Source organism: Phyllostomus discolor, chromosome X (assembly GCF_004126475.2).
Source record: "Phyllostomus discolor isolate MPI-MPIP mPhyDis1 chromosome X, mPhyDis1.pri.v3, whole genome shotgun sequence".
Taxonomy (NCBI): Eukaryota; Metazoa; Chordata; class Mammalia; order Chiroptera; family Phyllostomidae; genus Phyllostomus; species Phyllostomus discolor.
In genome coordinates, this window is record NC_050198.1 from 44,402,583 (window position 1) to 44,416,330 (window position 13,748).

Below are 13,748 nucleotides of genomic sequence, written 5' to 3' on the forward strand. Positions count from 1 at the left end.
GTTCCTGTAGGTGAAGGGTTAGGTGTTTTATTTGAAATGTTTCTATCCTTTTTAGGTAGGCCTGTATTGGTATGTACTTCCCTCTGAGTAAGTTCTTTGCTGTGTCCCATAAGTTTTGGATTGTTGTGAATTCATTTTCATTTGTTTCCAGAAACTTTTTTATTTCTTCCCTAATTTCATTCTTGACCCATTCATTATTTAATAGCATGCTATTCTATCTCCATGAGTTTCAGTGTTTTTTTTTTTCTAGTTTCAGTCCTTTGTGGTGTGAGGAAATGCTTGATAAGATTTCAATTTTCTTGAATTAGTTGAGGCTTGTTTTATGTCTTATCATGTGATCTACCTTTGAAAATGTTCCATGTGCATTTGAAAAGCAAGTGTAGTTTGTTTGGGATTAAAAGCTCTATATATATATCAGTGAAGTCAATTTCATCTAGACCATTGTTCAATGCCACAATATCTTTGTTGATATTTTGTTTGGAAGATCTGTCCATTTTTGACATTGTGTGTTGAAATCCCCTACTATAACTGCGTTACTGTCAATATCTTTCTTGAATTCCTCCAAGATTTTCTTTATGTATTTGGGTGCTCCTAAGTTGTGTGCATATATATTTACAGTGTTTATGTCTTCTTGATAGATTCTTCCCTTGAGTATTATGAAGTGACCTTCTGCGTCTCTTATTTTTGGTTCTTTCTTTGAAATCTATTTTTTTCTGATATGAATATTGCTACTCTGACCTGTTTTTCCTGTTAATTTGCTTTTACTATTTGTTTCCAGCCCTTCACTTTTAGTCTGTGTAGGACTTTCATTCTGAGGTGGGTCTCTTGTAGGCCACATATGTGTGGGTCATGATTTCTTATCCATTCAACTATTCTATGTCTTTTGATTAGGGAATTTAATTCATTTATGTTTAAGGTTATTATTGATAGGTACTTATTCATTGCCATTTTTTGGTACCTGTGTTCCTCTGTCTCTAGCTGTTTTTCTTCCTGTTCTTCAAGCAGATCCTTTAGCCTCTCTTGCAGATCTCGTTTGAAGGATGTACATTCTCTGAGGGTTTTTTTTTTTTTTTTTGTCTGAGAAGGCCTTATTTGGCCTTCCATTTTAGTTGACAGCCTTGGTAGATAAATTAGTCTTTGTTGCACACCTCTGGTTTTTATTAATTGGAAAGTTCTTGCCATTTACTTCTGGCTTGGAGCCTATCCATTGAGAAGTCAGCTGCTCATCTTATCCAGGCTCCCTTGTATCATATTTCCTGTTTCTCCCTTGCTGCCTTTAAGATTTTCTCTTTTTCTTAGCATTTTGCCATTTTAATTATGATGTGTCTTGAAGTGGGCCTCTTTGTGTTCCTCTTGATTGGGATTCTCTGTGTTTCCTGGACTTGTGTGACATTTTCTCTAATCAAATTAGGGAAGTTTCCTAATGTAGGGGACTGGTTTGTTTCAGTCTGGCAAATGTGATTCTGCTCTGTATGGAAAACCTACAGAAGTGAAGAGGTGGGCAGGAGCCAGACCTTCAAACCGAGTTTCCCCATTGGAATCAGGCCTAGAAAATGCATACTGACTGTTATGGCTTGCTCTTGGTAAAACTCCATCACCTTGGTCTAAAACAACAAATGTGTATGGCCTATCTTCAAGGTAATTTCCAAAGCCTGTGTGAATTCAACCAAGAACAGAGCTAATCAGCTTGCTGCCATTCACCTCTGCATGTTATTTTCATTTCCTTGATTGTACCTAAAATGTAGACAACAATATTCTATGTAATAGATAATAAATCTTTCTCTGGTGTAAGGCCTAAGAAAAACAATAAAAGCCAGTCCAGGCAAGGGTCAGGGCGCTCTCCTCTTGAGAGAGTGGCCGAGGTACTCATAGACTTCTCCCCTTGAGAGAGCAGCCATGTCATTCCCTTTTCCTCCACAAGATTGCTGTCACCTGTACATTTATTTTCTCTTTCAACCACAACAGGTGGACTCTGCTGGCTGGAGTCTGCCACATCCTAATGAATTTCCCTTAACCTTCTTCATTGTTTCTGAGCCTCTTTTTCTTTTCTTGCTCTTTCTGGGTGTTTTTTTTTTTTCTACCTTATCCTTCACATCACTGATTCAATCCTCTGCTTTGTCTAGCCTGCTTTTGTTTCCTTCTACTATGTTCTTAAGTTCAGAAATGGTATTCTTCATTTCCTTTTGGCTCTTGTTCATAGTTTTTATTCCCTTTTTCATGTTGATATAATTTGCAGTGAATTCATTGTAATTTTTCTGTAGTGTTTGGTAATTCTCTGTGTGCTCACTGAGCTTCTTTATAACTATTGCTTTGAACTCAATATCTGATAGTTGACTTGCCTTTATTTCATTTAGCATTCTTTCTGAGGCTTCCTCCTTTCCTTTCATTTGGGGATTGTTTCTTGTCTTCCCATTGTTTGTGAGACTGTTCTTGTTAGCCTTTGCTTTTTAAATTGATCTGTTCTGACTCCCTGGGTTTATGGTGTGAACTTCTTTGGTAGAAGACCTGTGATTGCCAGTAGTGCTGTCTTTATGATCTCCTGAGCTTGCTGGTCTTGGGCTATTGATTATGTTGGCTTTCTGTATGTATTTGGGTTTTGATTGTTATTGGGTCTTTTTTGGTGGGTCCTTCCCTCCAGCTGCTTAACTGATGGTGACACTGTCCACCACATCTTGTATTCTATTGTGGAGGTTCAACAGGTTTTTTGAAGATGGTTCCTCTGTCTGTATGAGGTTTGAGGCTTCTTTCTCACTCTTGTTCAATTCTTTCTTCTTGGTAATTTTTCCACCATTTAGTTGTATTTCCACATAGGTCCTGGGTGGAGGTTAGTGTGGCTTCCACTTCCTCCTTCACCTTCTTCTGTTATCTTTCGGTGGTTCTTTTTTTTTTTTTTGGTGGGTTTCCCCTTCTAGCAGGTATACTGGTGTTCACAGCTCCCATCTACTCTTTTTTTGTGATCATTTGGGGGGAGAAGGGAAAGTGGCTTAAGACAGCAAGAGTGTATTCTATGGTAGTTAAAGTACCAGCCTGTAGAGAAGAGACAGGGCATCCTTTGGATATATATAGTGTTAACTGTGATATTTCACCCACCTAGCCACTTTTTAGAAAGGGTAGAATAAAAATAAGATTCTTGTTTTGGGGGAAGGATTGTGAGTTGGATCTAGAAAGCAGTGAGCTTAAAGTGAGAGTAGAGGAAGGAAAATAAGTGTAGTATGTGAGAGAATAGAGTTAACTGCCACAGTAATAAAGTTCAGCAAACAGTGAAGTGAGCTAAGACCTGGGAAGAGTACTGTGTATTATTTATAGTTGTAAGGAACAGCAATTATTTAAAGTAGTAATGGAGCAACAATCATATGACAGAATCTCTGTGATCTGAATAACAGGAATAGGAAGTACAGGACCTAAAGTAGTGTGCTATTGGGACACAAGTGAAATAAAAGACAGAAAATTAAAAGCATACTATGATAGAACAAGGGAAACCAGTCAAACAATGCAATTTAACAAACCAAGTGAAGAAGAGTAAATAGAAAGAAGAGAAATAAAAAAGTACTCATAAAACAAAAGATGTAAGAATAATGAAAAACTAATAATAATACAAATATACAATAACTTGCAAGTTCCCTGGAGTAGTAAAGTGAAACTTGTCTCATTGTCTGAGTTGTTGGGATGACCCCTCTTTGGGTCTAACTCTGGTTCTTTCACAGCACCAGTGTTAATTGTCTCGCCTGTGGGAATTATAAGAAAGAGAAAAAAATAATAAAAGGAAGAATGGAAGAAGGAATTAAAAAAGGAAGAAAAGAAAAAGAAAGAAAGAAAGAAAGGAAGGAAGGAAGGAAGGAAGGAAGGAAGGAAGGAAGGAAGGAAGGAAGGAAGGAAGGAAGGAAGAAAAGAAAGAAAGAAAGAAAGAAAAGAAAGAAAAAGAGAAGGAAGATGGCGGCTTTGCTCTAGGCAGCATTTTTCTCGGTTTCTGTGAAGAGGAAGGAAACTCGCGGATCGGTGGAGAGGCAGAGCAAGTGGACTGGGTTACCGAATCACTTCTGAAAGCAGGACATCGGGGATTATTGCCATCACTGGAAAACCAGATGGTAGGGAGACTGCTTCGGGACAAAAGGGACCCGGGGATCAGCACAGGGTCTGGGGGTGTACAGTCCCCAGGCCCAGTGCTCCAGGATCTGCCTCAGGGCTCCCAGGAGAGAGGAGTCGCTGCTCCCTCCACCGAATATGGGGGTTGAGCAACTCCAGGGGAGAACATGTTGCTTGAAGGAACAGATTGGCCAGTTGGTCTGCGAAAAAATCACCCAGGGACTATGAACTCCCACCCAGAGACCTGGGAGAAGTGAGGGACCCCAGCCAGCATGACCGCCCCTGGTCGGGAAAGGCACCAGCACCCCTGGCCAGCTGGGGTGCAGATCAGTGGAAAACAAAGAGCTGGAAAGGACTCTGCTTGTGCGTGCCCCATCGGAAGCCTGACCCGAGCTCGCTGTGAACTCCGGGGTCGCGCGCTCCATCGGGGAGCCTGTCTCACTCGCTGTGAACTCGGAAGAATCCCGGCGTGGCGCTTAGGGTGATCCTAGAGCCCGAATCTCAAAAGTTTGGGGGAGGGGCACACACTTTTACAATTCCCAGGGAAGGGACAGTGAATCCCAAAATGTCTCAGGTGCCTTCTGAGATCATAGAGCTGGAACCCTGAAGGACCCCGGAGTCTGGAAGAACACAACAGTGAGCTTTAGAGAGCGAGTATGCTTGGGAGCACCCAGGGTACCTGACAGTCTTGCTGAGATCTGACTGGGAAGAGAGAGAAGCATTTCAAAGGTCCCTCAGCCAGCTTAAGCCAGCAAGATCAGAAAAACTGGTCTGGCCAGTTAGAAACCAACAAGAGGTTTTTCTTATTTTGTTTTGTTTTGTTTTGTTTTTGTGGCTGTTATTGATTGATTGATTTTATCTTGTGTTTTATGTGACATTTTATTTTTTAATTCTTATTATTTTTATACCTCGCAATCCCTTATGTTTCTCTTCCATTTATCCTAATATTATTCTTTCCACTCCAAATTTATCTCTCCTGCACTACATCTTCTGCTTTTCTTTCCTTTCTTTTTTTCAATCTTGCAAGTTACTGTAAATTTGTATTATCTTTTTCTCACTTTTCCAACATTTTTAATTTTAATAGTATTTTGGTATTCTTTTTCTTTCTGTATAATCTTCTTTGCTTGGCTGGTTATACTGTCATTTGATAGGATCCCCCTGGTATCTCAGTCACAATGTGTTGATAAGTTACTATCCTTCATCTGTGTTCCCTTAATACACCTCTCAAGGTTCTATAATCTTTATTCTTATTATCTAGATCTCATTGATTCTGTCACAAGACTGTCACTTTACTATTACTGTTAATAAGACCTAGTCCATACAATTGTAAATACTACTCAATACCCCTACCTGATCTCAGCCCATTTTGCAATTTTCTGAACTATACTATTGTGGGGGTTGTCTCTATTCTTTTACACACTACTCCTATATACTAATCTTTAATCCAATCATACCTTAGAATCTGACATCCCACAGCCTCACAGCTTCTAGATACAACTAACAATCCTCTCGTCCCCAATAAGAGTCTCACCCTCTTTCCATCCTTTCTAAAACATGGATAGTGGGGTGGAGGATCACGGTGAAAACTATAAGGGGAAAAGGATAACCCATCTCTTCTCTACTGGCTGCTAATGTAAATATCAGAGTATACTGTCTTGCTTTCTTAAACCATTTCACCTTACTCCTCCAATTGATCACAAAAAAGAGGAGGGGGAAGCTGTGAACACCAGGATACACGAAGGAGATTGCACCACTGAATCTCACAAGTATTCTACCACAGAAGTTCACACCATAATTACAGGGAACCAGAACAGATAAATTTAAGAAACAGAGGCTAAAAAGAAGAAACCCACGAACAATGAGAAAACAAAGAAACAACCCCCAATTGAAGGGAAACGAGGAAGCCTCAGGAAAAATGCTAAATGAAATAGAGGCAACTCAACTATCAGATACTGAGTTCAAAACAATGATTACCAGGAAGTTCAATAAAGTCACAATGAGCTATCAGAAATTAGAGGGAAACTACATCAACCTCACTGGCAAACTATATAAACATGAAAAAGGAAATAGAAACTCTCAACAAAGGTCAAGAGGAAATGAAGAATACAATTTTTGAACTGAAGAACACAGTAGAAGGAATGAAAAGCAGGATCGATGAAGCAGAAGATCAGATTAGTGAGCTGGAAGACAAAGTAGAAAACCACATCCAGAAAGAGCAAGAAAAGGAAAAGAGGCTCAGAAAGAATGAAGAGGGATTAAGAGAAATGCAAGGCAATATGAAACGTAATAATATCCGTATAATAGGGATACCAGAAGGAGAAGAAGAAGAGCAAGGGATCGAAAACCTAGTTGAACAAGTAATGAAGGAGAACTTCCCTAATTTGATGAGAGAAAAAGTCACACAAATCCAGGAAACACAGAGAGTCCCAATCAAGAGGAACCCAAAGAGGCCCACCTCAAGACACATCATAATTAAAATGGCAAAATTTAAAGACAAAGAGAAAATCTTAAAGGCAGCAAGGGAGAAAAAGGAAGTATCATACAAGGGAGCCCCAATAAGGCTAACAGCTGACTTCTCAATGGAAAAACTTCAAGCCAAAAGACAATGGCAAGAAATACTCCAGGTAATGAGAACCAGAGGTCTGCAACCAAGGCTATTATATCCAGCAAGGCTTTCAATCAACATAGAAGGCCAAATAAGAAGCTTCCCAGATAAAAGCAGTCTAAAAGAATACACCTTGAATAAACCAGCTCTGCAAGAGATCCTAAAGGGACTGCTTTAAGGAAAGGAAGGAAAAAGAGAGAGAGAGAGAGAGAGAGACAGAGAGAGAGACAGAGAGAGAGAGAGAGAGAGAGACAGAGAGGAACACACGTACATAAAAGAAAATGAATAAGTACTTATCAATAATAACCTTAAACGTAAATGGATTAAATGCTCCAATCAAAAGACATAGAATAGCTGAATGGATAAGAAAAAAATTACCCACATATATGCTGTCTACAAGAGACCCACCTCAGGATAAAAGACCTATACAGGCTGAAAGTGAAGGGCTGGAAACAAATCTTCCAAGCAAATGGACAGGAAAAAAAGCCGGGGTAGCAATATTCATATCAGACAAAATAGACTTCCTAAAAAGGTCCATAGAGAGAGACCCAGAAGGTCACTTCATAATACTCAAGGGAAGAATCCATCAAGAAGACATAAATATTGTAAATATATAGGCACCCAACATAGGAGCACCCAAATACATAAAGAAAATCTTACAGGACTTCAAGAAAGATATTGACAGCAACACAATTATAGTGGGAGATTTTAATACCCCACTATCAAAAATGGACAGATCTTCTAAACAAAATATCAACAAAGATATTGTGGCATTGAACAATACCCTTGATGAAATGGACTTCACTGATATATACAGAGCCCTCCATCCAAAAGAAGCTAAATATACATTCTTTTCAAATGTACATTGAACATTCTCAAAGATAGATCACATGATAGGACACAAAACAAGCCTCAAAAATTTCAAGAAAATTGAAATCATCCCAAGCATTTTCTCAGACCACAAGAAACTGAAGCTAGAAACCAATACCAAGGAAAAAAACCAAAAACACTCAAAATCATGGAGATTAAATAGCATGCTATTAAACAGTGAATGGGTCAGGAATCATATTAGGGAAGAAATCAAAAGGTTTCTAGAAACAAATGAAAATGAACTCACAACAACCCAAAACTTATGGGACACAGCCAAGGCAGTCCTGAGAGGGAAGTTCATAGCGATACAGGCCCACCTAAAAAGGTTAGAAACATTCCAAACATACAACGTAACCCTATGTCTACAAGAACTCGAGGAACAACAACAAAGGCAGCCCAGAGGAAGCAGAAGGAAGGAAATAACCAAGATCAGAGCAGAATTAAATGACATAGAGACTAAAAGCACAATTCTAAGGATCAATGAATCCAAGAGCTGGTTCTTTGAAAAGATAAACAAAATCGACAAGCCTTTAAGCAGACTCATCAGGAAAAATAGAGAGAAGACCCAAATAAACACCATCAGAAATGAAAGAGGAGAGATTACAACATATATCACAGAAATGGAAAGTACTGTAAGAAATTACTACAAAGAACTGTATGCCAAGAAATTGGAAAACCTAGATGAAATGGACAAATTTCTAGAAAAATATAATCTTCCAAAACTCAGTGAAAAAGAAGCAGAGAGCCTGAACAGACCAATAACAACAAAAGAAATTGAAGCAGTAATCAAAAAACTCCCAACACATGAAAGCCTTGGACCAGATGGTTTCACAGGAGAATTCTACAAAGCATTTAAGGAAGAGCTAACCCCTATCCTTCACAGACTATTCCAAAAAATCCAAAAAGATGGGAATCCCTCAAACTCTTTTTCTGAGGCCAACATCGTCCTAATTCCAAAACCAGATAAAGACACAACAAAGAAAGAAAACTTCAGGCCAATATCACTGATGGACATTGACGCTAAAATCATCAACAAAATACTGGCAAACCACATCGAACAGTATGCTAAGAAGATCATACACCATGACCAAATTGGACTCATTCCAGGGATGCATGGATGGTTGACTATTCGCAAATCAGTAAATGTAATACATCACACAAACAAAAGGAAAGACAAAAACCACATGATTATATCAATTGTTGCAGAAAAAGCATTTGATAAGGTACAGCACCCATTCATGATAAAAATACTTGGCAAAGTGGGAATAGAGGGAGCATTCCTCAACATAATAAAGGCCATATATGAGAGACCTACAGCCAACATCATACTCAATGGGCAAAAATTAAAATCTTTTCCACTAAGATTAGGAACAAGACAAGGCTGTCCACTTTCACCACTTCTATTCAATGTAGTACTGGAAGTGTTAGCCACAGCAATCAGACAAGAAAAAGAAATAAAAGGCATCCAAAACGCAAAGGAGGAAACAAAACTGTCACTGTTTGCAGATGACATGATAGTATACATAGAAAATCCTATACACTCTACCAAAAACTGCTTGATCTAATAAATGAATTTGGCAAAACAGTGGAATACAAAGTCAATATCCAGAAATCAAATGCATTTCTGTACACCAACAATGAAACAGCAGAAGCAGAGATCAAGGAAAAAATTCCATTTGAAATAGCAAAAAGAAAAATAAAATATCTAGGAATAAACCTAACCAAAGAGGTAAAAGATCTGTATTTAGAAAACTATATAACACTCAGGAAAGAAATCAAGGAAGACACAAACAAATGGAAACATACACCATGTTCATGGATTGGAAGAATTAATATCATCTAAATGTCCATACTACCCAAAGCAATTTACACATTCAATGCAATTCTCATTAAAGTACCAATGGCATATTTCAGAGACATAGAACAAATGCTTCAAAAATTTATATGGAACCATAAACGACCCCGAATAGCTGCGGCAATTTTGAGAAAGAAGAGTAAAGTGGGAGGGATCACAATACCTGACACTAAACTATACTACAAGGCCACTGTAGTCAAAATAGCCTGGTACTGGCATAAAAGCAGGCACATAGACCAATGGAACAGAACAGAAAGCCCAGAAATAACCCCAAGTCTCTATGGTCAATTAATATTTGACAAAGGAGGCAGCAACATATAATGGAGTAAAAATAGCCTCTTCAACAAATGGTGTTGGGAGAACTGGACAGCCACATGCAAAACAATGAAACTTGAACACCAACTTACAGCATATACAAAAATAAATTCAAGGTGGATAAAAGACTTAAATATAAAGCATGACACCATTAAAGTCCTAAAGGAGAACATAGGTAGGAAAATCTCAGATATTTCACACAGAAACTTTTTTACTCACTTGTCCCCTAGAGCAAGGAACATAAAGGAAAGAATAAACAAATGGGACCTCATCAAAATTAAAAGCTTCTGCACAGCTAAAGAAAACAGTATCAAAATTAAAAGAGAACCAACTGTATGGGGAAACATATTTGCCAATGATACCTCAGACAAGGGTTTAATCTCTAAAATATATAAAGAAGTTACAAGACTGCACTCTAAGAAGACAAGGAATCCAATTAAAAAGTGGGCAAAGGACTTGAACAGACACTTCTCCAAGGAGGACATACAGGAAATCCAAAGACACATGAAACGATGTTCAGTATCACTAGTTATCAGAGAGATGCAAATTAAAACCACAATGACATACCACTTCACACCAGACAGAATGGCCATCATAAACAAAGCAACAAATAACAAGTGTTGGAGAGGTTGTGGAGAAAAGGTGACCCTAGTGCACTGTTGGTGGGACTGCAGACTGGTACAACCACTATGGAAAGCAGTATGGAACTTCCTCAGAAAACTAAAAATGGATCTGCCTTTTGACCCTGCAATTCCACTGGTGGGACTCTATCCTATGAATACTAAAACACCAATCCAAAAGAACCTATGCATCCCAATGTTCATAGCAGCACAATTTACAATAGATGCTGGAAGCAACCAAGATGCCCATCAGTGAATGAATGGATCAAAAAACTAGGGTACATTTACACAATGGAATTCTATGTAGCAGAAAGAAAGGAGTTCCTACCCTTTGCAACAGCTTGGATGGAGCTGGAAAACCTTATGCTAAATGAAACAAGTCAGGCAGTGAAAGACAAATACCATTTAACAGGAGCCTAAACAGCAAAACAAAGAAACAAGTAAAATATAATCAAAGACATTGAAATAGAGGTCAGGCTGACAGTGCCCACAAAGGAGAGTAGAGGGAATTTCAGGGGACAGTGGGAAGGGTTCACGGGAACAAACTTAAAGGACACATGGTCATAAACTAAGGGGAGGGTGGTAATGGGAGGGAAGTGGTGAGGAGTGGGAGGGGGGCTGGATTGGGAGTAAAAAGGAGAAAACTGCAATTGAACAATGATTAAAATAAAATAAGAAGGAAAGAAAGAAAGAAAGAAAGAAAGAAAGAAAGAAAGAAAGAAAGAAAGAAAGAAAGAAAGAAAGAAAGAAAGAAAAAGAAATTTATTAAAAAGGGCCTCCTGCCGGCTTTAAACCTGCCAAGTCCGTTCTCCTGGTCTTCCTAGCTGCAGCAGGCTGAGGGGGGATTGGTTTTGATTTTCTCCCTTCCTGAGCCACACTCTTCACATTGGTCCAGCATCCAGCCCTGTTCCTCAATTCACTGCCTGGCCCCCAGTGCCCTTGTACACCCAGCCAACTCCTTCATTCCGGAAGTTGTGCTGTCCTTGAGGTGCACCAATTAGGGGCGACTCACACACCGCCATCTTGCTCTTTGCTATCCTAGATACCAGCAACTTTATAGTCTCTTGAGGGTAATTCAGCCCCCACACTGGGTTAAGTCTTTCTGGGGATTGCTGAGTCCCTGAGCCCTGCAGCTCTCCTCTGTGGGGTTTGTCTCTGCCTTCCTCTTAGCAAGCCAGATGGCCCTGCAGGGTGGGGGTGCCACTGTGGCTGCCATTACAATGCTGGCACGTGCCTCTCTGTTGCCGTACTCAAGGCACTGGGTATGGGCTAGGTGCCTCTGGCAAGTGGAGTCAAACGCACTCTCTCCCCACGCCTTCAGTTGTGTGTGTTCTGCTTCAGTTGCCTGGGTAAGAGAGGCAACTGCTGGCCTGTGGGGTTGGGTCTGCACTGTCCCAGGGCTGTCTGTGGGCACAGGCACTCAGCCTCTACTGCTAGAGTGGGACAGGGAGCCACTGGGCCACAGTTTTGGGTGTGCACTGTCCCCAGCATTGCAGTTATGAGCACTCAGCCTCCACTGTTGCAGGAGTCCAGCCAGTGCAGCTGGGGGAGTAGGGGTGCAGGAGGTAGGGGTAACTGCTGTGGGAGAATTCCCCAAATAGCTGCTGAGTGCTTCTTTTTTTTTTTCCTTTTTGAAAAATTCCTCCTATTCAAAGCTGCCACTCCAAACAATTTCCTGGTCTCTCACACAGCCTGACTCTTCAACCAGACTGGGGACTGAAAGGGTCAGGGTCCATCACTGCCTAACTCTTCCCAGCTGGCATCCACAGTCTCAGCAGGTATATACCACCTCTGTGTGTTTGCCACTTTGTCCTTATCCCCCATCCTGCAACTTCAAGCACTCAGGTCTCTCCTGGTGCTGCTCAAAACTTGTCTGGCAGGGGAGGGAGCCATTGACCTGGCTCTCTCCCAAGAATCCTGAGGCAGATCCGTGGGTGCTGGGCCTGTGGCTGCTGGGCCTGTGACTGCAGCCTTCCTGGTCCCTGTGCCATTCCCAGGGACCTTATTGTCCTGAAGCACTCTCCTTACCATCTGATTTTTCAATATCCTCTACACTTTTTGGCCTCCAATCTTCATATATTCTGGGGTACTGTTGGCTGTTCACTCTGTTCCTCAGAATATCAGCTAGGTGCTTCTCCCGTGCCCAAGGGGCAGTGGACTCTGATCCCACCTATCTCACTGTCATCTTCTTGTCTTCTTTTATGCCCACTCTTAAAGCATAAAGTAAGCTGTAGTAGAAAGACTCAGGGCCTCAAAGTGAGGTAAGCTGAGTTCCAGTTCTGGAAGGGAGTTGAACTGTTTTATTTGACAGCACCTAAAATGCAGTATAGTTCCTGGTGCATAGAAAATTTGTAATAATAATTATTGGATCAATTACTTAAAGAAATGAAAGAGAATAAGAGGTTGACAGGTATTGAGGCTATGGGAGGACTATCTTGGGAGAGAGGACAGCCAAGGTTATTTGAATACAGAAGGAAAGAAAGCTTGAAGATGAAATAGAGTTGTGGGAGACATAATAGAGCAAGGGTTAGGAGGAGATAGGCAGGGATACAAAACATCAAAAAACACAATAAGATGTTTTGACTTGTGAAAAAAAAGGCACTATAGTTTGAGAGTTAAAAATTAAGAGAAAGGTAGACTTTTGTTTTATTTACATTGTGAATAAGGTTTTTCAAACGGACCTTGTACTTAAAAACTTCTAAATGTTCAATAAATTATAGTTGTAAATGCATTGCCAACCTCACAAGGAAGTAAGGGAAATCCAATGGCTTAGAGAAGGGGAAGGAAAGAGGAGGGGTAAGTAGGAGATAGATAAGGCAGGGAAGGTCAGGAGGATACTGAGTAGAACAGGGAGCAAGCTGAAAGCATAGCCAAGCAGTAAGAAAACTTAAAAGCAAGAGAGATCAGGGTGAAAATACTATTGCTAGTAACTTAGAGTTTTGGGAAATGGAAATGAAGTCCCAATCTTAGGCTTAGGCAAGTGGAGAAGCTGAACCTCACTTAAATGTGGCCCTCCTGAAGGTGCTACCTCATCACTGAAAAACCAGACACAAAGCCTGATACCAGATACCTGATACCAGATACCAAAACATACCAGAAACAAAACCTGATAGCTATCAGAGGAAACCTTCAAGGAAACCTTTCTTTACCACATCAGCAGATGGATAGAAATTAATAATAGTAGTAGCCATAGGAGTCCCTACCACATGTCAAATGCAAGAATTTGTTCCCAGAGATCTGCTTTAGAAGGGACTGATATTTGAATGTATTCAACCACCATGGTTGAGAAATACCAAGCCTAGGAGTTATTCCAGTATAATAGCATCCCTGCTAACCAGCAAAAAACACACAAATCATCTATGAATAAAGCATCCTCAACCCAGACCTACAGGAGTCAACA